Source organism: Haliotis rubra, unplaced genomic scaffold (assembly GCF_003918875.1).
Source record: "Haliotis rubra isolate DU_JTF1 unplaced genomic scaffold, ASM391887v1 Scf420, whole genome shotgun sequence".
In the NCBI taxonomy this organism is placed as follows: domain Eukaryota; kingdom Metazoa; phylum Mollusca; class Gastropoda; order Lepetellida; family Haliotidae; genus Haliotis; species Haliotis rubra.
The window spans coordinates 289,756-300,007 of NW_025767103.1; positions in this window are offsets into that span (position 1 = coordinate 289,756).

A 10,252-nucleotide genomic window follows, 5' to 3' on the forward strand; every position below is an offset into this window, starting at 1 on the left:
TATCATTTCGCTTGAATGTCAAACCTGATGGATTTGGAAGCACCACTCGGCATTTTGTATAAATAATTATATATATTTTTTAATAACCGGCAATAGAAATTTTGACCAGAGATCTTAAAACGGCGCATTATTGCTCCGTCGGTGTAAATGTAACCTGTTCGTAAGTATTTATTTCAAAACTTTATGATTTAGTTTTAAAGTAGATTTGCTCACAAAGGTCATGTCATTTTGAACAAGCGTAGATGTTCATATCTTGAACAACGCGCGCAGTAAGATGACCGGCAAATCAAATCTTCTCAGTGAATGAAAATATGGATTATGTATTACGGGGTTCATTTCTTGCGTGAACAAATGCAACGATAAAATGGGAGCCTGTTATGACGTAAATTGTAACAAAAACGCAAATTGTAATACTTGCAGCAAATTGTAATAAACTTGACGTAAATTGTAATAAAAACGTAAATTGTAATAAAAATTGACGTAAATTGTAATACGCAAATTGTAATAAAAATTGACGTAAATTGTAATAATTTTCGTTGCGGTAAAATGTAATAAATATTTACGTAAATTGTAATAACAGTTTTAATCACTCGTAAATACGCGGGTGTTTGTTTTTCGTTGCATTTCATACATCAAATAAGCTTGTTAGGGCGATAACTCAAGAAAGAAATGATGGATTTTGTTCAAATTTGGTACCAAGGTATATTGGCGAGATTCACCGACACAAGTGAAATGGAATGACCTTGAGATAATGTTCAAGGTCACAGCAAAAATCTGAGGGTTTTGCCAATATAAAGATTGTTAGCGCGATAACCCAAGAATGAATTGAAAAATATTAGCTAAATGACGAAAATGATATTCGTCCTGATATATAATCGATATAAACTGTCCTCTGTATCATGTCTTTTCGCAAATATCTTTTGAGGTTTTGATATGTATACATATAAAGTTGGGGTGGGGTAGGGGTGGGTTTCTAACGGGTATATCTAACACACTTGCATGCATGTAGAGTCGGAGAGGTGGGTGGGTGTTCTAACGGGTATAACTACGAGGGACGTTCAAATAGTAGTCAGCCTCACCTAGAATATGATACAAATGCAGCTGTTTTTATGTGTTTTTTTTCTACATATTATCTGTCAGCCTCAAGCAAAATTGGTTTTGCTATGTTGCAGCCTCACGATCCCCATTTTGTGAGACTTTGTATCTTGGCTTGGTACTCCCCAAAAACGTAAAATCTGCAATAAAATGCATCACAAACTTCAGGAAACAAAATATGCTATGTTTGAGATTGGTAGAAGTCGGCTAGAATCAAACTTAGATATTAAACTGCACAAAAAAGCAATTTCAAAACTACAATCGCTTGTTCAAATGACTCCCCATTCTGTTTACTAAGAGAACTCGAGAAAGAAATGATGGATTTTGTTCAAATTTGGTACCAAGGTTTATTGACTGGAGATTGGAGATTTACCGACACCACTTGAATTTAGTGACCCAGAGGTCATTTTAAAGGTCACAGCGAAGGTGTACCAGTTTTGCACATGCCAAGCTTGGTAGCCGCTCATTTTAAGTTCACAGTGAAAAGTGTTTTGCACATGTCTAACTTTTTAGTGCGAAAATACAAGACAGAATTAATATGTTTTGCTTAAAGGTAGTACCAAGATGCGTTGGGAGTATCGTCTAACGCCAGTCGAATTCAGTGACCTTCGGATTATTTTCAAGGTCACAGCGAGTATTCTTGCGATATCTCCAAACCTAATGGATGGAATTTGTTCGCATTTTCTATCAAGGCATCAGATGACAGTTTCGGTAACGTTTACATAATTTTCAGGGTCAGACAGAGGATAATTGCGACATTCAGATATCGACATGTGGCGGGGGTAATAGCTATGTTTGTGACAAACGCTTTGTCATTACTAATTTTCAAAAAAAAATTAGCATATGGTTTCTATAATTTCATGTTAATTCTACCAGCTGTGAAATTATTCGCCTGGTTATGCCTTGCCACATAGCAGGCAATCTGTCTATTCATTTGTAATTGTATTTGATTGATGCATTTAAAATAAAATGGAGAAATGATACTGAATTGCATCATTTGCTTCAAGGAATCGATCAGATGTGCTCGTTATCAAAGTAAAGTCAAAACTTCTTTCTGTAAGGTATACAGTGGAAGTTGACACCTTAATTGTTATGGGTAGACCAAAGAAATCATTTATTTAGTTTCACCGCTCAAAATACAACAAAGAATTCAACGGGTGGCATTAACCTCAAAGAATGATAATAACAATGCTTATAACATACGAGGGCAAACATATCGGGAATAATTTGTTTTCTTGCGATATGCACCGGGTAAAATATCACTTTGTCATGGTGACATGACATCATGAACAATGTTATGACGTCACGTTGCTTCCAAGAAGCCGCCTTCTAAATACAACGATGACGGGGAGCCTGCCTTTGTTGGGAAGTAGATTATCGCGTAATTTACGCAATTAAAGACTTCGGTAATAAATAGAAAATTATATTCGTGACCATAATATGCTAGATTAACGACCTAAATATCGGCCTAAATATCCGAAAATACCAAGATTTAGGCAGTTGTGTTGTAAACTGATATTTATCTTCTATAAAGTCGGCTATATTAAAAAACCATGAGAAATGTCGTCAAAAAATGTCTGATCACACTTACCAACGTTCCAATAGTGTCCATATATTTTAGAAATCTATAACAAAAAAGCACAACCTCACTACTCTTTTTGATAAATGACAAAGGATTAATCAACCATATTAAAAGGTTTTCAGGCTTGAAGGACGAAGCTCATTAAAATCTAACATAGGCCAAAATTATTGTGACATTTGTAAATTTCCAGGTAAATCATTGATATATACAAGGAACACAAATTAACCAAGGGCAGATCCTTGAGGAACCCCTGCAGTAACATTTAGTTGTTCATAATGTTCCATTAACAGAGACACACTGTCGTCTATCAGGGCCCGGTTGTTCAAAACTCGGTTATCTTTTAACCAGCCGTTAAGTACATTTAACCGATTGTTACCTAATAACAGAGGGTTATCTTGTTGTTCAAAACTCTGTTAACTATTAACAGGCTGTTAACGTGGCGTTAAGTTAACACACCTAAGGACCGCCGCTAACTTTTTAACAGTGTGGTTAACTCGCAAATGGCGTTCATGGCTAACACTGCTTTCATGATGCCAGTTCAGCAAAGAAAGGATAGGGTGTATCGTGGACTGGACTTCGATATTGGAAATTATTCTGACGGAGAGTTACATACGAAACTGTATCTATGCACATCATAGGAACTAAAATACATGTTGTACAAGTACATGGTGCCTACGTTTTATCTTTTAACACTTGTGGAAAGGTTTATATATGCTTTACTACACTAAATGTGTGAATTTCTTCTGTAAATATTATTCAACAAACACTTTCAAAGAATATAACACGTACACCCTATACCCACGTATGATATGATATTGAACAAGGCTACATGTAGATAATTAAATTAGTTTCATGAAAAAATATCCGAACGATTACATTATGATACTGAAAGTGTAATCGGCGGGATATGGTGATTGTGTATACTCTTATTCTACCGACCGTCACCTCAGAGAAATTGCCAAATACACTCCCATTTTAAGAAAGAGAAGAAGCCAGGAATGCCGATTATTACCGTTGTCGTTCTGCGTGATTTTGCGTCAGTCATGGCGTCACGCAGGACAGAAACTTGACAGTTTCGTGTAAACACATCACATTCCTGTATTGTATCTATCTTTAATTTCCCATTTCTTGCTACTATGCTCTTTCCATGTAAATGGGTGCCTGAAAATTTGAGAAAATGCTACACAGTGTAAAGTCTGAAATCTTCTTTGTTTACATTTCAAACAGGTGTTGTCTTTCGAGCACAGCAGTTGTTTCCACTCCCAATATCTTTCGTTTCACTTTATCTAGACACTTGGTATTGGTGCCAAAAAGACCAGTTGTAATTAGATGCTAAAATGTATGAGATATTCAGTAAGCTATTAAGCTATTTAATTTACGTCTGTTTAACCAATATAGAGGGTGACACCATTACTTACATTCCTCGTTATAACAACGAACGTTTCGTTCCTGCTGCTACTGTAACTTAACTACTCACTGCTCATGCACAGATAAATTACAGTCTTTAAAACTATGCTCCATTAATCGGACAATACCAATGATGTAAAAACCCGTGAATTTCCGGGTTAGAATATGGATCTTCAGTAACCCATGCTTGTCGTAAGAGGCGACTAACGGGATCGGGTGGTCAGATTCGCTGACTTGGTTGACATATGTCATCGGTTCCCAATTGCGCACATCGATGCTCATGTTGTTGATCACCGGATTGTCCGGTCCAGACTCGATTATTTACAGACCGCCGCCATATAGCTGGAATATTGCTGAGTGCGGCGTAAAACTAAACTCACTCACTCAATGATGTAAATGTGTGTTACGTCAAAAATGAAAAGACAAGCTATTGTCTGCCCTTGTCATTACAGAGCTCTCTCCCTTTCCGGATACTCGATTCCTAGAAATAGGACTCGATTCCAGCTGTACCCGACCCGGATTCGAGTACCCGAGTACCCGTCCCAGCCTTAGAATGCAGTGATTCATTTGTCGTCGCTAAATATGAAATACAAATATTGTAATTGGCGTTTCAATACCGGCCTTTGATATGTCCGTCTGGCATCCCTTCCCATAGATGGATTTTAATTATATTTTTACTAATCATTTCAGCAATAGGCCTAATTTCTTTTTCATTCTTCGAATGTTTTAATTGAAGCAAATCATCTTTTAAAAATGCTGTATTAATTGATGAAAACTTAGTTAGCATAAACATTGCTCTCGCAACTGATGTGTAGGAAAATAAACATAACATTATTATGTATCTATTTCTGTTGTGAGTGATATGCAGGCCTACTTCGTAGTCACTTTGATTAAATGTTATATTTGAATATCGAAACCTTTTTGTCACAGCGAACACAACACTATCTCTTTTCATATTACACGATAATATTTGGAATTTTTAACTTATTTTATAACAATATCTGAATGCTAATGTTATACACTGATAGGTTCATATAAGGAATAATATGGCACAATAGTATTTCTCTGCCGAATCGTAGCAGCGTTCTATAATACACTTATGAAATATAATACATGTTTTCCGTTTTGATGTTAAAAGATTTGGCAGTGTGTGTTCATACATTACAATATTTGACAGACTTGGCAAATAAATGATATTGATAGCATCTTCACGACTTGGCCATACAGTCATGACAATTTAAGGAGTGAAAAGTGAGCGATAGGTCTTGTGGGAATTCAAAGATTCATTAAGACTGTAGCCATCTAAGCGAATCTCTGTGTGTAATATTTAATACCGAGTTGCTGTGCCGGAAGTATACAAAACTAGCTCGTCAGCGCTTGACTTCACTACCTCCGGCGATCTGATTGACTAACACATTACACTGAAAGAATGTGTTTCTTTAAAAAATATTTGTACTCGTTTTTAAAATTATTCTTACCAAGATAAAACATCAGATAGTGACATCTTGGATGATAGACGTTTGAGTTTCCCTCTCATTTTCGCACGTGCATTTGTTGTCATTTTATTAACCAATTTGATTGCGCTGACGAGCTAGTTTTGTATACTTCCGGCACAGCAACTGGGTCTTTGGCGATTTAATAAAAACCATCAAATGCATCCCCACGGAAAGCCCATGTATATGCCTCCTACATACATCGGAGATATGGACAAAAGCTTTTGATACTTGTGAGACCTTTAAAATACGATATAGTCATTGACGTGTGCGTAATTGTCCGGTTTTCGATCATGTTACCGTATTTCTGTGATGAACCTTTATGTATTATATAGTAGGGGGTGTTGATACTAAACCGGGGCCTAGTTTATCGATTTTCTGACCCGCAGTGGGGGCCTGTGATCTAGGACTGAGCATATATTTTGATAAATGTCTATGTTGAGATGTAGTAGAATGACTAGCAGTAAAACCTGACTGGAATTTACTTAAAATGTTATGTTCATGGAAATGGTCGTGCACATGCTTTACCATTATTCTTTCAAGGATTTTCCAAAGGACAGGTATTAAACTAATAGGTCTGTAATTAGTTGGGAGGGATGCATTTCCTTCTTTCAAAATAGGAGTAACATTACCCGTTTCTCACAATGTAGGAAGTACAGTAATAGTCACTCAGTGATATATTATACAACAAACAAAGAGGTTCACCTATAGATGTACAAATTCGTTTTAACACTCTCATGTTAATGCCATCAGGTCCACTAGATTTGTTTGCTGGCAAGGTCTTATCAGATACCTCCTTTTTTGTTGTCGCATACTTTTGCGTTAGTGAAACAAACGTGGACAACTTAAAGCTGATGTATGGCGTTATTACAGCAAAGGCTGAGCGGAAGGAGAAATAACATGGTTCCGGCACTGTGAGACTATTAAGGAAGGTCACATGCAGCGCAATAATATTCCAATTATGTACTGCCAAAAGATATTTTACAGTAGTGAGCTGAATAGACTTAAGAATTACGAGTTGGTACGTGTGGCATATTTGGCTGTGCTCCAAGAGAGACATCCTCGATAATCTCCAGGGTATACGTTACGATAACTCTCCACTATACCCTGGATGCATCCACGGCTTCGGGTGATGATTTTATTACCTCCCTTGGCTGGATCAGCATTCTCACAGTAGCCAATTAGCTAAGCCGCCGTTACAACCGAGCTCGCCAGTGTCAACAAAGATAGCGGTCGCAGTCGCGAAGGTTTGTTCGCAGTGCCACTCAGATTTTTGGGGAAGTAATAAACACAAAATTGACAGATCTGAAACTTAATATGAAAAAATATATGACAGAACTCCGTCTACTTCTTTCAGAGTACCTCTGCATCAATTGTGTTGCCAAGTTTTAACGGTTAGATAATTTAAGAAGCGAAAGTGAGTTGTGATTGGTACGCTCAACTTCCCAGCGTAGGTACCTGATTGGATAAAAAGCCAGCCAACTGAGGTAATAAAATCATCGCCCTAAGCCGTGGATGCATCCAGGGCATAGTGGAGAGTGATCGTAACGTATACCCTGGAGATTATCGAGGATGTAAGAGAGATAAAGTGCTATTCCATTGGGACAGCTAGGGACACTTGAGAGGACAAAGAGGCACCTCATCGCCCTTTGTTCACCACTGAACCTTTTAATCCCTCGAAACAAGCACCTCACAAGATCTGCCAACAGCGCAGACAAGACGTAACTGAAACTGGTAGCAAGAGCGAGTGCAGCAAAATAAGGCCTGTTAGCTTGCGTAATACTGCTTTCTTTGTCAGGCTCTTTTGGTGATAAGAATAATGAGTTCACGTGGACGTGCAGCACATTGAATACTCGGATTATATACTCCAGTAGAAAAATAGTATAACTATACATATAACTATATATATAACTATTAACTATATATAAACTGAGGGGCAAAAGAAACGTCCCCAAAGTAAAATTGTAAAAAACAATTCTTCTGTTTTCGTTATGACGGAAATTTATTTAGGAACACATCTCCCGAACGCATCCCCACGTCTCACAGAAAGGAAATCCACGTGGAGTTTTTTGTAAGCATGAAAATTGCTTTTATTCACGTTTTTTGCATGCTTCTGTGGAAACATACCCGTATGAAAGTACAGTATAAAAATTATGCTCGACTGTTCGAATTCATCACTTCAATACGTTGGACACAAAGAACATGCCTCGACTCACGGCAGAACAGAGAACGAGCTATTGGGATGTTGCAGCTGGGTGCTTCTCACAGTCACGTTGCAAGAATCATGGGTTGCAGCAAGAAAACCATCACCAGACTGATGACACGCTGCAGAACAACAGGTCGGACTGCAGACAGGCCTAGGACAGGAGACCACCCGTAACCACCCCTCAGGAAGACCGCCATTTACGGGTGCTTCACTTGCGCAACAGATTCCTGACTGTGACGTCATCAGCAACAACCAGCCTTACCCATCCAGTCAGTAGAAGGACCATATCCAGACGACTCCGCCGATTCGGTATCAGAGCCTACAGACCATTCCGGGGCGTGACGTTAACGCGTGAACATCGACGTCGTCGATTGGCTTGGGCACGTAGAGTTCGGCAGTGGCAGCCGCGGAACTGGCGCCGGGTACTCTTCAGTGACGAGAGCCGCTTCCAGTTGAACAAAGCTGATGGTCGGGTACGAGTCTACAGACGTCGGAACGAACGCACAGCACGTTGTTGCGTTCAGGAAGTTGAGACGTTTGGCGGCGGTAGTGTGATGGTGTGGGGGAAAATTTGTGGCGAGAGGAAGACTGACTTGTTGGTGATAGAGGGAAACCTGAATGCCCGTCGATACATTGATGTTGTTTTACGACCTGTCGTGTTACCCTTCCTCCAGCAGAATCGAGGCGTGTTGTTTCAGCAGGATAACGCTACTCCCCACACTGCTGTTGTTACCCGGAACTTCCTGAACAACAACAACGTAAACGTCATTCCTTGGCCAGCAAGATCCCCCGATTTATCACCTATTGAGCACCTATGGGATCATCTCGGCCGTCAGGTGAAGCAACGTCAACATCCCCCACAGACAAGAAACGCTTTGGCTCAAGCTCTACAGGAAGAATGGCGTCGCATCCCACATCACGTGATCAGACGTCTTGTGCACTCTGCACGACGTCGTGTGGCAGCATGTATCGCTGCAAGACGTGGACACACTCGCTACTGAGGAGTTGGACACTCAAAGACACTCTGTCAGTACTGATGTGCATGTGTTGTCATGATCGAAAACCGGACATTTGAACCTCCTGTGAAAAACGTCACAAAAACTCTACTTACAGCAAATTGTTTCAATTGTTCTGTAATGACAGTCTGCATAATATGTTCAAAAATTGTATCAAACATTTCAACATTGAATTGCACGTGTTTGTATCATTTTATGATACAAAAATGATCGGGGACGTTTCTTTTGCCCCTCAGTTTATATATATATATATAACAGATATATATCTGCGGATATATCAGGGGCGGATACAGCTTTTTGAGAAAGGGGGGGTGCACACTATTGAGAAAAGGAGGGGTGCACATTTCATTTTCACAAGAGTTTCAATGGTCATTTAACAAACTTTCAGCACCAAAGGGGGGGGGGGGGGGTGCGCACCCCTGCACCCCCCTCTGGATCCGCCTATGTATATATATATATATATATGTCTGCGGATCTAAGTCGACCATATCAGATTAATGTCTATTAATATATCGCTCATCTCCTTCGTCATTCTCTTCCCACAGAGGTTACTTGTCATATCTTCCTACGAACCTCTGTTCTAATACGGCCATATTTCCCGGTTCTCGTAAAATCCCCTAGCGGCAAAAGATCGCAACACGAATTATCTCCCTTCTTTCTATCCAATCAGAACACGTGTTACACAGGAGAAACCTCTGTGGGAAGAGAATGCTCCTTCGTATATACAAGATATTAAGTCCTACGTAGGAGATTGTGAGACCAAACATTTTTTCACCGTGGCCCTACTACGTTTTCGTAGTAATAAACCTTAACTTGAAACTCTACATATTACTGTAAGAGACAGTTATCATGAACATAGAACCGTTCATAGAGAACCGTTCTGTCAAGTTTGTACAGGAGGTGGTGCGCGTGTAAACGTATGAAGTAATATCCGTTACATGTTCAACACGAATGGCGTTATGAATTAGCTAAAAACAAAATCATCTGCGACTGAATATCTTCGATATTCACTGCGCGATCAAAGGTAACGAGAGTTTTTAAAACTCCCAGCGTTGTTGAGTGAGTGACTCAACATGGATTTATGCATAAACACCATACAGGGCATTGATTAAGTTGTAGAAACGTTACACTTCAAAGAGTAAATAAGCACAAGAACTTTCGTTTGATTTCCGTTGTCAGATCACATAATGCCAATGTCATCGCTTGGCGTGGGACAGGAAGTGACTGAAAAGCAAATCAGCTCGGAATACTTTCTGTGTTTCAAAGACAGCTATTTAACATTCATGGCTGGTGTAAATCACATAATGCCAATGTCATCGCTGGGCGTGGGACGGGAAGTGACTGAAAAGCAAATCAGCTCGGAATAGAAGCTGTGTTTCAAAGACAGGTATTTAACATGAAGGACTAGTGCAAAGGACAAGGTATGATAAAGGCCCTTATTGGCCCACAAAAT